Source organism: Lycium ferocissimum, chromosome 5 (assembly GCF_029784015.1).
Source record: "Lycium ferocissimum isolate CSIRO_LF1 chromosome 5, AGI_CSIRO_Lferr_CH_V1, whole genome shotgun sequence".
NCBI lineage: Eukaryota > Viridiplantae > Streptophyta > Magnoliopsida > Solanales > Solanaceae > Lycium > Lycium ferocissimum.
Window position 1 is genome coordinate 62,554,840 of NC_081346.1, and position 16,477 is coordinate 62,571,316.

The 16,477-nt window shown below is 35.2% G+C and overlaps 1 pseudogene; it reads right to left on the minus strand.

The window, feature by feature from the left end:
• LOC132057897 (uncharacterized) overlaps positions 1 to 16,161 on the minus strand; it is a 19,509-nt pseudogene extending 3,348 nt beyond the window's left edge.
• Between the last annotated feature and the right edge of the window lie 316 nt (positions 16,162 to 16,477).

Sequence of the window (16,477 nt, forward strand, 5' to 3'; positions counted from 1 at the left end):
AACAGACATCTTCTGTTTTCTAAGCTGCATCCCAAAGACCTATTGGCACCAAATGGTAAGGCTATAGATTAGGAACTCTAGTTCACCTCAGCACTGACAATGTCAGACAACAGATTGAAGAAGTAAAAACAATCTCTGGGACAAAAAAGTCAAATATTAGACGAAAATTTACAAAGCTTAAATTGACTTCAGACACAGATCAAAGAAAAAATAATCACACAAAGAACTCTTACACTTCTGCCACGAAACAGACTTCGAAGAAAATTAAACTACTTGCTAACTGCACATAAACACAACGATGAATATACATATACGTAGGAGATGGTTGTATAAACAAAAAATAGCTTTAAAGGTACATTTGTTGTCAGTGTAGATACTGCTAATATATATATATATATATATATATATATATATATATATATATATATATATATATATATATATATATATATATATATATATATATATATATATATGTTGAAATGGTAATAGTTGCATTCATAAACAGCACAAAGGACATAATGTTAATATTATTATTCCTCATTGATATTTTTTATGAATTTACCACATCACTAATGCAGATATTATATCATAAACAAAATCAGGAAACTGACAACTAAGCACGAAGATCACTGCAGAATTTGATAACGGGATAATTCCCATTAATACAAAGAACCAAAAGACTCCTAAGTGTATAAATAACATTAATTTTTCAAGAAGAAAAGGAAAAATTTTCCCCATTGAAGAATCCTACCTCAATGACAGACACATGGTTATGGGCCATCATATCATAAATTAGGTATCTCTTTTGCTTCTTCTGTGTGTTAGGCAAAGTATCAATTACCATCTCTCCATCAAGTAAAGTGAAGTGGTGGGTCTTCTCGGCTAAACTCTGGGAGAAAATATGAGAATTTCATAGATAAATCATATATACAGATACTTTCCAGCAGTGAGACATAAAAGGGAAAAAGAAAAGATCAGAACATCCTGATAGCTGACTGAATATTAGCTTACTTCGTTAGTGTGTCTGCATGGAAATCTCATCTGAGCCCTTCGGAAGTTGAAATATCTATCAATTAAGAAACAACCATCCATTGTGATCAGCATCATATACCGTGTCCCATCAGCCTTCCATGTGGCATAGTAGTAACGCTGCCTTAAGAATTGCAAGTTGTCCCTGCACATCATGACAAAGATTACCTTGGATGAATCTTAATTTCTGGGTTTTCACCATCCTTGCTTTGTGTTGGATGCTACCATGGTTTGTAAGGAAGCTAGCAAGTTCAATAAATTAACATTTGTTTTCTCAGAGAATATATTAATATCCATGTTTGAGTCCATATGAGGTTCAAGTATGAAGATACAATAAGGTTTTTATCCGTGAGTAAAATTTGTATAAGGGATCTAAAAGACACATTAACTACTCAGAGCACTTATGGACAAGCTATCATGCAGAATAAAAAGATATATCAGCAGAACAAAGCAACAAAACAAGCTAATTCATGCTACGCAAGCATAATATAGCTAGAGAATACTCATTCCGCCATGTGTAACCTTCAAAGTTCGAATCGTGTTTACTGCACAGACAAGATAGGCATACTGCCGCACGACACCAGTTGCCGAGAGGCATCAGGAACTTGTTCGGCTCAATGTTGGTCACCCATGTAAAGAATGGGAAAAAGGTTGAAAGAAAATGGCCTCTGGAGATTTAAAACCTTCCTTGAAGGTCGAAGGGTTCTTTAAAGATAACCCCCGCTATGGAGCCAGGCCCTTCAATGAGCCACAGATCCAGCCAACTAAGGTAATTGATACCAGAATAAGAAGATGTCTTTTTCTGCTTATTTGGCAGGTCACTAGAATCAAGAAGTCTTTCAGTCCGATCATTTGAAAGTCATTAAAAACTTGGAAGTTCATGAACCACCAAAAACCCTCTATCTGATAGGAGTTAGTTACTTTATTTTCAGGATCAGATCTAACTAAAAACAACTATAAAATGTGGGCTAAGAGAATATAAAATATTATGAGGAGAATCCAAATAAAGCTTAGTTGCAACATTTGCAGAAATACAAGTAAAATACGGCCAAGGGACAATTTCATGGTTGGGAGACAAAGTGTGAGAACATCCTTGTTCTTTTCAGCTTATTGTATGCGTGGTTAAGTGTGAACTACTAGACCTAAGGTTACACCAGTTTATACCAAAAAAGTATAACAAAGTCACAGTTCCCTGACTAAGGATTGGAACCAAACCTGTCAAGAGAGACTGGATGTAAGCCAGGAAATTCTGGGCCTCTACCCTGAAAAGCAAATACAACAAAAGGATTTATGAGTTAGAATAGAAATAGCAGACACATCCATATTTTGCAGTAGGTAGTCTACAAAATCCACAACTGCACAATAGAAAGTGAGTCCACAGCAAGATCAGAAAATAAAAAGTAACGTGCATAAACAATACAATAAGTCTTCATAAATAAAATTCCCATGCAAAAAAATTATGTACAGACACCAAATGAGCCAACTGCAAAATTCCTACCCCTGGGGTCATTTTCAGTGCTTGATAACAGGACTATCATAGATACTTTTGCTGATCTTTTGGGATTGGATCTCCCAAAATGTCTTCAATTGACATTACTACTTGTGCTTCACGATTGTCCTGAGAAGGGAGAAAATGAGTTATGAGGAAATTCTAAAAGGTCTGTCGAATAAATAAACCTTAATGCACTGCGAAAGTATAGACACCAAAACCATAACATGTTGGTATAAAGATGTAATCACAAGCAGCTATAACCCTGACTATGTTATCATGCTGAATTTATACTCCTATAGTCTGACCTGCACCATTTGAATAGATTATTAAATTGAGTTTTCTAGACAGTTGTTCGGAATGTGAAGAAGTGGAACAGTTCGTTGGTAAGATGTCAAATCCAGTTTGAAATAATACACGTTTTTATTAGTTTGAATGATGGGATAGACTTCTCATTTAATGAAGGAGATCATATTTTTTTGGACAGACCAAAGGGAAAGAAAAATCAGGTTACTGGCATGGAGTAGTAGCTTAAACCACATCAACTCATAACTAGCCATTCTTCATAAAGAATAACATGATACAAAAGACCCCTCCTTTCACTTCAATATAGTCCTCACAACCCCCATTCTCTCTCTCTCTCCATGCACTACCCTTCTTCCCTCTCTTTGCCCTACCCACACCTTGTTTACTACACCACCATGCCAACCTCCCTCACTCGCTCTCTAGCTCTCTCAGTCAAGTTTGTTTTTCGGAATCTCAACTTGCAAACAATAAGAGGTGAATCAGATTGAGAATCAAAAAGATATAGTTGACCATCTTTTTCCCAGCAAAAGATTAGAGAAAAGGGAGGACGAACCTGGTTTATCTTTCTAGAAGGTCAGCTAATATGACACCATTAGCATGTGTATTTTTCTAGTTTTTCATGCAAACACTCTTTATCAAGCTGGCAAACATTATGCTAGCTCTAAGTCTAAGCAAAGTTAGATCTCTTGTAGCACTGTTTAGCATCTATGTCAAGCTTTTAAGAAAAACTAGATTTCTTCTTGGGCGCATCTTTCTCTAACTGGTGAAGGACCAAAGGCGATGAAATAGGCTGTCGATGGAGGCACAAACACTCAAATGCAAACAAGAAATATAGAAAAACATAGAGTTCTCTAGATTTATATGAGAAATTCTTTATCGGTCAAGAAACAATAAAAACAACAACAACATACCCAGTGTAGTCCCACAAGTGAGGTCTTGTGTGAAAGAATCTTAGAGAATGCAAGTCCTTAGCCTTGTTTTGTGCTCTTTTTAATTTCTACTTCAAAAGTCTTGATTAGAGTTTGATTTTGTAAATCCATTATTAGACTAAATGGATATTCTTGAAATGCAATAAAGGACTCTAGAAAAACATTAATCATCTTTCTTTTAATGCATTTTGCTTGACAACTCCAATGTAGCATCCATAAGCTCCCAATAATGCAACTATTATTTTTCTTCAATCGTCACTAGAAAATATGCTCTTCTACCATGTCTTTCTTCCAAACAAAAAGATGTTTTTCACCAATATCTTCAAGAATTCTCCTAAGCCAAATATAATATTCTACGGCTCAGCAACAACACTTTGCTTTTTTGACAAAACCAAATAAGAAAGCATAAAAGTAAGTGTCATCTTTTGATAGATGTTGCTCCATAACATTCTTGTTTCTCTTAGACGGCACTTGGCTTGGTTCTTTATCTTAAACTAGCATAATGTCGTGTCTTGTTGAAGTAAGATTTCTCAAGCTCCTATAAAGTGAGCTATTAGCATCATCTTTTCCTTCTTTCGTCCTCTTCCATCATTTTAAATTTTTGACTTTTATACACTTCTTTTGAGAAATAAAAATTCACATCTAAAAGAAATGATAGAAGTATTCTCTACCTTTTTATTTTCCAATTCCATCTTCGATCATTTTTCAAAATAAAAAATGACATCTCTACTAACAACAAGTTTGTTAATTTTGACATCGATTTCATTGTACCGGCTCTTGGCGCTTGCTTCCATAAAGCCTTTTGCCACATCACTATAACAAAAAAATATACATTTTTGAAGTTTTCATAACATCATTTTGTTCTTTTTTTCTAATTGTCTCATATGAGAAAGCAGAAATAACAAATATCCAACCTTGTTTTGTGCTTTTGAATTTCTAATTGAGTTTGATAAAATGACTTACAACTTCTCTTTCTTTGGGTTTCATTCTCAATCATCCGAACTTCTACCATGGCTTTCTTCCAAACATCAAGAAATTGCATCTTGTCCTTCAATGTCACCATTCTGTCGGAGCTTTATCTTCTAGATTTCTCCCCCTTGAGGATCTTCCTCTTCCTCATCCTCTTGACTCCATCTAAAGAAATGATAGTATTCACCTTTTTATCTTTCCAATTCCATGCTATTTTTTCAGGCAAAAATGACATCTCTACTATTTTGTTAGTTTTGACATCGAGAAGCCCTTTCTCATTAACAAGAAATCATTTTTGACTTTTTCATTCAATTTTGTTCTTTTTAGCATTTCAACAAACAGTTTTAAAATGACTTTCATCCTTTCGGTGTACCCATTTTGTTATTGAGGATGTACCCCGCTTCTAAAAAATTTTTGGCTTCTCATTCATGCCTTCATTTTTGCAATATTCTTCAAATTCTCGACTTGTATATTCTCAATGCCTCTTTTTGCTATCTTCAAATTCTGCGAATGGTATATTCACCTCTCTATCTCTCGCGAATGGTTTTGATCTTTGCTTTTTGCTTCTCAACAAAGGCTTTAAATCTCTTGAACGTAGCAAATGTTTCGACTTTTCTTTTGAGAAATAAACCCTAGTCATTCTTGAAAAATCATCAATAAAAATTAGAAAGTACCTTTGGCTTCCCAAAGATGGAGTCTTCATTGGTCCATAAATGTCTGTATGGATTAGTTCCAAAATTACACCTGCTCTCCAAGACTTCCCTTTTGGAAAAGACTTTCAATGTTGCTTTCCCATAATACAACTTTCACATGGATCCACCTCAGTATGTATCTCAGGAAGGCCTTGCACCATGTCTTTTTGCTTGAGAAGCTTCAAACCATGAAAATTCAACTGACAAAAACTTTTGTGCCAAAGACATGAATCATCTACAACTTCATTTTTGAATGCATTGTAATGAAGTTGTAAAGAAGAGTTTCTTTTTATCATCTTTGCTTCAACAATGACTTGATTTGGCTCAATTTTATTATAAATTCTACAATAATTATCTCTAAACACAAGAGAATAACCATTTTCCATGAGCTGACCAACACTAAGAAAATTTTCTTCTAGGTCAGGAACATAAAGAACATCATGAATTTGCTTACCGCTCCCTTTTCTGTTGATCGAAAATGGTACCTTTACCTTTTGCATCAACTAAGGCTCCATTCCCCATTCTCACTTTAGAAGTGATGCTGCGATTAATTGAGAGGAAAGCCTTTTCATCTTCAGTCATATGATTGGTACAACCGCTATCAACATACCATTCATTGCTTTTTGCTGCCTTTTCTTCCTCCTTTCCTTCACAGAAATTTGTTTGCTCCCGTTGCTTGTGCCTGCAATCCTTCTCAATATGGCCAAACTTTTTACAGAAGTTACATTGGGGCTTGCCTTTGTGCCAACATTTTTCTGCTTTATGATTAGTTTTTTTGCAAATTTTACAAAAAATACTAGTACTTTTCACTACTTTTCTTCAACCTTCTTAGTAGAGCCATCACGATCCTGCTTCTTTTTTGGATTGTACTTCTTTTTTTGTTGATTCTTTGAGAAATTTTGAGAATTCTCATTGGTTCTGGACTGGAAAACCGTCTCTTTGGGTTGATCCTCACGAAAAAATCTCCGCTTCTCGTGTGCACGAAACGAACCAACTAGCTCTTTGATGGAAAGCTTAGAAAGATCTTTCGCCTCCTCAGTGATAGCAACAATATACTCATAATTTTCTATGACACTAATTAGAATCTTTTCCACAACTTGTTGATAAGAAATTTCATCACCATGATTTCTCATTTCATTAACAATATTCATGACTCTTTTATTCATCTATTTTTTCGATTCTATCATCTTCAAATTATGAAACTCTCTTCTAAGAGTTTGAAGATTGATAGTGCGTACCTTTTCGTCACCATACACCGCAGACTTCCAAAGACTCTTTCTTCAATTTTATTCCTCACAAGTAGCATTTTTTGCAAAAAAAAAAAAATGCTCTTGAGACTCCATTTGAATTTTGCTCAAACTTTTGCATCTTGACGACGCTTAGCCTCAAGATTTTTTCTCTGCTACTAAAGTTCACCATCGTCTTCCCTCTTCATAGCCATTTGCAATAATAGTCCACAAACCTTCAGCTTTCAGATAAGTTATCATTCTTATCTTCCAGTATTCAAAGTCATTTCCATCAAAAAATGGAGTAAGAACAACTAAATAATCAACACCTTCATTTGTTTTAGATGCCATAATTTTTTTTCTTCATCTAACCCCAGATTAAGAACGAAAACTGCTCTTGATACCAATTTGTAGGAAAGACTAGGAAGAGAATATTTTTCTTAGAGAATGCTCAAGTTGTATTAGGCTACTTAAGGCCACTTGAGATGATTACAATCATCAATTACATCTCTATTTATACTACTCGAGAAAACCAATTCAAAAGTCTTACACATCAATAACTAGATACGTATCACAAACTCCTAAAAGATTTCTTGAAAAACTAAGAGATAATATTGAAAGACTAAATGATATTCTTGAAATAATAAAGAACTCCTAGAAAACATAAAAGTCAAGGATAGTATCCTTGTGAATGCATTAATTCCAACAGGGTGTACGCAGACCTTACTCCTACCTTTGTGAGGTATAGAACCTATTTCCAATAGCCTGATCGGCTCAAGAAAATTGTTTTTTAGAACAGGTTTGAAAAGAAAAATGCAAGAATTAAAAAAAGTATGACGAAAACAAAGGTATCCACATTGGTCAAGAAACAAAAATCCTAGGAAATCTTTAACATCATATAATAAGGAAATAGAATTATGAACCAAAAAGGCTGGTCGGTGGGAATGGATAGATAAAGGAGCACAAGCGATCATTTTTTTGATTATCATTCCAGAATTGAAATGAAACTGGGCCGAATAGAGCACATTATATAGAGGATTCATATCCTTAACTAAAACTACTTTGGAATTGAGGCATAGTTGACGCCGCGTCCAAGGAAAAGAATTCCTCACTGACATTTGCTGGTTCAAATTTCATCGAACCAAGAATAAAGACAAACGACTAGACAAGGAAGATGTCTTATGGTTGACGGAAGTAGATTCACATAAGGTGGCTCAAGTAATCTAGCCTTGACAAGCATGATGCTTAATGGCCGATCATGTCTTTAAAAAGAATCCTAGCATCCCAAGTATTGCAAGGTCGTTCCTCTAAGAGTTTCTCATTTGGCTCCGTTGGCAAAATGCTTGGGAAGGTCATGAATTGGTGATTTTCATAATCAAGCTTAATATTGCTCCAAGTTTCACTACTTCCTCACCGTAGAAGTCGCGAAAGTGATGGGTTTCTCATTCTAATGTTGAGTGCCATATGATTGGTACAGCTACCGTTCGCTCAATCAAATTGAACACGCTTTTTAAGCTTTTTCTTAAACTTTCCTTTCAGAAGGAATAACCAAACACTTCACCGTGAATAAAGTGCCAACAATATCAAAGGGAAAGTTCTCTTTATAAACACATTAGCAAAGGAGCTTGCCTTCCATCGCCATCATCATCATCGCATATATGATTAATCTTTTGCCATGAATTTTACAAAGACTACAGTTAACTATAATCGGCCCACAACTAGCATAATAAAGAGCTTATATATAAAAGGCAAGATGTCGTCTCAAAAAGCATGGATATATGGACATATCATAGCAACTTCCCCCGAGGAGATACAAGACTTTCGATAGATAATATCACACATAAGAAAGGCTATCATTGGGTTGATCCCCCAACTATATACGTGCAAAAATCTCGCCACTCATACGCATCCCAAAACATATATATCTAGCTGGATGGAAAGTTTAGAAAGATCTTTCATCTCCAAAACATAAGTCAATATACTCATAAGCAGCAACTATACGCGGAATTAGAATATTTTCCCTCTAAGAGTATCAACAACATAGAATCACCATGTACCCCGAACGATTTTATATACAACGAAAATGACTCTTGTGCAAAATTCAGGCTCCGGGATTTTTCGGAGCACTATCATCTTCAAATCTTGAAACGGATCACCAAAGTAAGAATGATCAGCCCACTGCGGCATGAAACCTTTTCCCACCCCCCCCCCCGATACAGGAGGGTCAAGAAATATGTTTGCTATATAAAGCATGAAATACAAGATATAGCATTTTGCAAAAAAATGCCTAATGTGAAACAAGTTAATTTTGCTCAAAATGCTTTTTCCATCTTGAAACACAAATCATTAATGTCATGTATATATATCCGGCCCATTATAGGACTCGATGAACATGGTCACCAACCCGTGCAACACTAACGTCAAGATAAACCTTCAAACACGGCATAAGTTCCGTATCATAACTTATCTTCACAAGATATTCCGTAACAGTCATTTCCATCAAAAAATGGAGTAAATATATATATATAATCGGCCCTCTTTTTGTTTCGGTGAAAGATGTAATAACGAATTTCACAACCCCAGTTAAGAGTAATCATATGCATATAAATCATCTTTTTGAGACTAGATAAATAATACTTTTTTAGCTCGAGAATCGGGATGATAGCCACTTAAGTTTTCTCTAAATGTCATTACGTAACTTTATTAAGAAAAAGTCTCTGGGTCATAGTCATGTATTAAACCAATACAAGATAGCTTATGAAAGTTAAGGACGTTATTCATTATATTTAAGAATAGGAACTCTTTCTGCATCATTTACTATCTAATCATATAAAAGGATCGAGAGCAATAGCTCGACTACGTTAAAATTCTAACATCAAGAAGTGAATAAGAATAATAAACATGAAACTTATGAATAGTTACCCCGAAATATATCATATCATACTTACATCTAGAAACATGCCAAAAGAAAGAAAGGATCAAGGCTTTACATACCTTTAGTGTTTACTTGTGAATATATGCCGCTTAATAGTATCTCAACCTATATTAAGACATCAAGAACTACGGTTAGGCTACGAGGGAATTCAAAACGTATTCTAACGTTAGTAACTCCTTTCTAAATAATTGACGACATTTCCCTTACATTCAAACCAACCATATAATCAAGCCATTAATCAATGATCATATGTTCAAGTGCTAACAAAGGTAGACCATTCAAACAAGATCGAGGAAATCTTTAACATCACAATATTCCAGGACAGCCAACCAACATATATACAACGCATGATCTTCCAAACTCAACAAGAACAACAACAACAACACATTCTTTTCTTCGATTTCATGAACTATACCAATAACAACACGTTAACAACATCATTATAAATGCAGAAACTATATTAACATCATATTAGCTTCTACAACACTGAGTTTACAACTCCAACTTGAACCATTAAACCTTCATTCTCATCATAAAATCCATAACAACAACAACCAAGGTACCAAGTAAAATCAATTCACCATTTTCTCCTAAAACAGCCCCTACACGGCTTGGACAGCTTTCCAACATCAACATACACAATTTTTATACATAGCTACACATTACAACATGCTCAAACCACCCTTAATACATGCAAAAGAAGATTAAACCTTACCTTTAATACTTGGCTTTTCAACTTGGCTCCAACGTGCCTTGAATTTATACTTGTTCTTGTTGCCCCTCTCAATTCACGTTATTATACATTCTAAGGAGTTGAATTGTTGGAGAAAATATTTTTTTGATCAACAATGCACAAGCTCAATCTCGGCGATCGCGAGCAGCTTTCTCTCTCTCTCTTAATTTTTCCAAGTTTGCAAGATGAATAAATGAGTAGCTAGTTGAAGGATGAGTCATGAAATTACTATATATAGGATGTCCGCCATTTGGACCGCATTATGGCCCACCCAAAGTGTGAGCCAGTACACTTGGCCATGTCACGGGTGGGGCCTACACCACTTATGGCCAATTAATGAAGTAATTAAATTTTTAATCCCACTTAATAATCTAATCATGGTTAATTAATCCCTAATCCCTTCAATTCCATACCAATTAAAATTTATAAACATTAAAACAAATCGGAGGTTAAAAGTCTCTACTTCGTATTCCAAAATTGTCTTGTCCTTAACTTGTCGCGATTAGCTTTAGAATATCCCAATGTTTAAAATACGGGATATAACAATATCTCCATTCAAATCAAACTCAGAAGATCTTTTCCACTTCGGTGTTGGAGGATAAACAACTATTTCAGGTTTTTTCTCATGATAGAAGGCATATTGGGCATCAATATAGTCTGGCTTATAGATCCCAGGAGGACGAGCATCAGAATTTTTTTTAAGTACCTGCATAATAATACTCTGATTATTCATACTCAGATATATGTGGATAAATTTGAAGCAAGAAGGATGTAGTATCGTAAAATTACTGACTTGAGTGACAGATATCGGCAGCGTTCTCAAAAGATAATGAACGATCATAAACCCAGTGTGATTATGCCCATGTGTGCAATGCACAGAATATATATGCATGTTTTAGGCGGGCAAGAAATTGTGAAACCTGATACAAGCCATAAATTATCAAATTCCTTTCAATAGCATATAGCATTCAGTGAGGATGTGAAAAAGTAAGCCTTGATTTGATTAAAGCCTTAAATAGAATAAAAATCATATGACAACATTCTTCTCATCAATGCTGAGTCATATACTAAGAAAACCTAACTAGAGGTTAACCAAAGACATTCCATATACTCTTGAGAAAATATAGTACTTTTTTTGTGACAAGGAAAAATACGGTCATGAATCTGATTTTTACCAACTTCTCGCATCAAATAAAAAACCCTTTAAAAGGATGTTCAAGTTCATAATGCTTTGTTTTCCTTCCCAAAAATCAGGTGATTCTTGGTGCAACTGAACCATCTGTTTTACGGGGTTTCCGGGAGGAGAAGCGAAGGGGAAGGTAAGCCGTGTTATCTTATGTGAATTGGGACAACCCAAGAAGGAGATGCGAGCAAGCAATGTTCCTTTCCCTATTAATAAGATAGGATAGTCTTAGCGCACTAAGTTCCCATAATGTGTGGGTTCCAAGGAAGGACGGACCACAACTTTTACCCTTGTGTCAAGTCTCCCCATGACATCTTAAGTTAATTGGAATAATCTAAATAGGAGATGCAGGATCCAACAATGTTCCCTTTCCTGTTAATAAGAGAGCATATCCCTAGTGTGCGAAGTTTCCACTGTTCGTGGTCCAGAGAGGTGACTATATTCGGTCTACTGATCTACTGTTACATTGCCTTTCTGCAAGAGCTATTTTCATGGTCTGAACATATGACCACCTAGTAACACAACGACAACTTTTACCGTTACGCGAAGGTTCCCTTTGAAACAATGGAGTGCATTCTTTCTTTGATAAGAGCAGAGTACATTCATAGTATAATATAAACAATAACATAACATCTACCCTACCATTCTCAAAATAGCTTTTTCTCTTTCTATTCCTAGAAGATGACAAACAAACTAGTGATCAACTGGGCTTTCCACTTTGATTGACAAACAACACGCACTAATAATTGCACCAAGTGTAACATATGATAGTAAATCTGTAACATCGTAAGATTGTAACATATGATAGTAAATCTGTAACATCGTAGATCTTATCATGGATAGATAAAGGTAAATAAACAAAATTTCACTATTTTAAGTAATGCAAGCTCATTCTCAGGTACGGAATTCAACTAAAAATGCAACTAACATATATAAAATTACCTCAATAGACAAATAAATTTACAGACTCATTGTTAGGTATAGAATCATGGCCTCTGCATTGAATCTAATACACATTGAGAGTAAAAATCAGGACAACAACCATAATCGAAAGAGAAAAAGCTACTCCCCACCACCTATTCCTCCATGACTTTATTACCGTACCTCAACCTTTACATGCACCGGGTGCCTCGCTTTCCTCTGAATCGACAATGAATAGTATCGACTTGTATTTGTGAGAGATCAATCACCATACCAAGGCGAAATTAACATGTGAATGAGTCGGTTGTAATTTAGCGGATCCTCGGTAAGGTTACACAAATGGATTAAGAGGTCGAATTAACAAGGCATCTAATGATAATCAAAGTAAGCCAAATGAATTAAGAGGACAAATTGACAAGGCACCAAATGATTCTCTCATACTAAGTGGCAAAATAAAACATAATATAAGCCTCGGCTTTGACATAAAACATCTCCAAGACAGTGATACAAAACATCTCTAAGATCATTATTAATAAGCAGCAGCTTGTTAACTGATTCGACTTGTTGTCTAAGTCAAAATTCGAATCTACAAGATATATACAAGAATAAAAGCACTACCAACAAGAAACAAGAAAAGCACAAACAACTTTAAAATTCGCCTTATGATAACATCTAGGAATCAAACTTTTTTATTATTAAATATTACGTCATTGAAAATCCAAAGAACAAGAAAGTGTTGTAAAGGAATAAACGAGAGGGAGCGGATCATCACTACGTAAGAAATCAAACATTTTGAAGATAAATCCACGTCAAGTGGATGAACGAGGACAAATTCGAGTTAACACACTCGCTTTCTCCCTAAAACTCCTGTTGGTGGAGGACTTTCCTAAACGAGCATCTTTTGCCGGGAAGAACACAGTTGTTGAAAGTTTCACCCAGTGGAACATTTGAAGGAATAATGCAACCTATCTTCCATCCAAATATAGGACAATCCAACCAACCTACATAAGCAATCCAAAATATAATGATGAAATCGAACTAAGAGAAGAAAGGCGAGGAAAAGGAGAGAAGCAAGGGAACTGTGTTAAAATAATAGTCAAAGAAGACACGATAAAGTTATGTAACGACCTAGAGTTACACTAAGATGACAAGAACAAAAATAAAGATGAACTATACGGAGGAAGGGAATCTATTGCCACTTCAACAATTCATACACACGAGAGAAAAAGAGATAAGCACAATAGAGAGAGCGTGTGTGTGTGTCACACAAGCATAGCAGTCTTATACAACTAGCACACAGGGAAAAACAATAACCTGGAGGAAATTAACGTGGAAGCCTTTGTTTCTTTGTACGAAAGATCTCAAATCTGCATTGGTCTTTATCATACGGACGTTGTCTTTTAATTCTTTGAATCCTTTCCTCCTGCTCCTAAAACAAACAACATTTAGAAAGAGGGCATGCAAACTAGAAAACAAATTTTTGACAGGTAAGAGATGGGAATCTAGAAAAATATAAATTAAAAAGAAAATGAAGTCTCAACAATAATAAAATTCACAAGAACAAAGAGGCGAGTTCTATTTCTTTTACTTTCTCCCCCTTTTGACTGAGACGAGATTGGTAAGAGGAGGTACAAAGTGTGGCACCAAAAATAGATAGCTAACTTGGAGATAACCAGATTACCAGCAATAATCTTTGAGTTTACCCATATTAATCGGATGATAATCGTTGAACAACCTAGCAACTTCCACTTATTTCCCTTCCATTGCTTATTAAAGGCACTGATCAAGCTAAAATGGGAAAAGGAAAAAGAAAAAAAAGAAAAAAAGAGGTTTTGGGGGGGGGGGGGGTGTTTGGCCATGAAAACCAAATATTTTTCAATTTATTTGGAATTTTGAAGTTGGAGTTGAAGATGGAGTTGTGTTTGGTTATAATTTTTGGAAAGAATATTTGGTTGTTTGAATGTACTGAAAGTGAAAACAGAGTTTTAGGTGTTTTCCATTTGGAATTTTCATGGCCAAATGCTATTTTCAACTAAGATCTGCATTCTTCAAGCATGCTATGCCTAAGGCCCCATCCAAGGATTTTGAGCCAACATATAACAGTTCAGATTAACATGAATTCTGAACTAGTGTACCAAGGTAGTTTTATCACCACCAGTAAGGCTTCATCTGCTTCAGGCAACCAATCATTGTAGAAAACTCAACACTTGGGTTTGCGGAAAAAGGGAAAGAATGTTTTCTCAAGAAACTGTTCATCTGTTTGAAATATGTATAAAACTAGCAATCTTAAAGAAAAGCTTGCCTTTGCACTCCTTCTTCCTTATTTAAAAAAAAAAAAAAAAAAAAAAAAAAAAACTTGCCTTGAAGACTTAGGCTCCTATGTTACTCGGACTCTTTTTTGGTGACGGGTGCGTTTCGATCCTCCAAAGTAGTACATTTTATAAGGATCCGATAGGGTGGGGCATCAATTTTGGAGAGTTCGAGCAACATATCTTGGCACAAAGTGGCCGGTTTTACCCGTTGGTAGTACTGGGTGCAATTCTAACAAGATGGCCTTAATCTGTTTAACCGATGCCACATGTATGAAAATGATTGTAAGAATGTACATCATTTGTTTCTGCATTGTACAGTGGCTAGAATACAGTGGCTAGAAGTCTATGGGTTTTGTTTAGCACTTCTTTCCTGGACTAAGTGGGGCATTACCAAGAAGTTTGAAGGAAAATTTTGTCATATGGAACAGTTTCAGAGTTGATAAGTCCATCAGAAGCATTTAGAAGATGATCCCTCAATGTATCATCTGGAATATTTGGAAGGAGAGAAATAAGAGACGCTTTGAAGGAAATTCAACACTCCCATACACACACAACAACAAGTAAAAAAGAAATATCAATGGTGTGTTCAGTATGGAGCAAAATATTTTTCAATTTTCTCATGTTTGGTTGGTCAAAATTTTGAAAAACATTTTCTTTAGAATTTTTTTTTTTTTAAATGAGAAAAATAATTTCCCTAATATAAATAGGAAAAACAAGTCGCACAAGTAACAATTCATATTAATTGTCTCCTTCCCTCCCTCGAACTCAACCCCCCCTCCCCCTCTAAGCATCCTCCAAACAGTTTTTTTTTTTTTTTTAAATAGTTTTGAAAAAGTTTATTTTACGCCATCCACCCCTGCAAACCCCCACCGCCCTCCAAAAAAATTTATTTATTTATTTATTTTTGAGATTTTTTATACCACCCCCCCCCCCCCCCCCAAACCGATTTTTTTTTTTTTTTTTTACTTTTATAAAAATTTATAAAATATGGAAAATTTAAGTGGCTATATTTTGGTGTGGGGGTTGGGCTAGAGGTGTGTGGTGGATGTTTGGTGGGTGGGGATTGGGTGGATATTTTCTGAAAAATGTTTTCTACTAACTAATCGAACATGAGAAAATAAGTAAGAAATTTATTTAATCTCGAAGAACACAATTTATTTAATCTCGAAGAACACATTTCTCACGGAAAATATTTTACTCCATATAGAACAAACCCCCAATAAAGGAGCAAGTTCAAGTAGTAGTATAGCTAAATAGTTGATATAACGAGCTGTCGAAATACAGACATACGCGACGTGAAATCTCTGCAGCACTTGTAACATAATTTGCACGCTTATCACTATGTAATATAACAGGCTCTTGTAGTGCATGTTCTAATTGCTGTCCAAAAATCTCATCGTCATCTTCTGGCTGTGGTGAGGCATTTAAATCCATGCTGGTCAAGTCTCAATTTATAGTTCTGTTCCTACAACAAACAAGATTTTTGTTCAGGCCAAAAATAAGCTACTAATACTCTTATCTGACAACTAAAAAGGCTTGAGTTATTGAAATGTCAGTGTATCATTCAAGTGTTAAAACTTTGGGAACCAAACAAACACCATAAATTTTGGATATTAAAGAAATAAATTAAAAGTGAATGGATGATGAAGACAAATTGGATTACGGATTGTTGCGAAGATGAATTGATGAAAGTGAATATTGTTGGGAGAAGTAGTCGAAGTAGATGGTTGAAAGCTCTTATTAAGAGAGA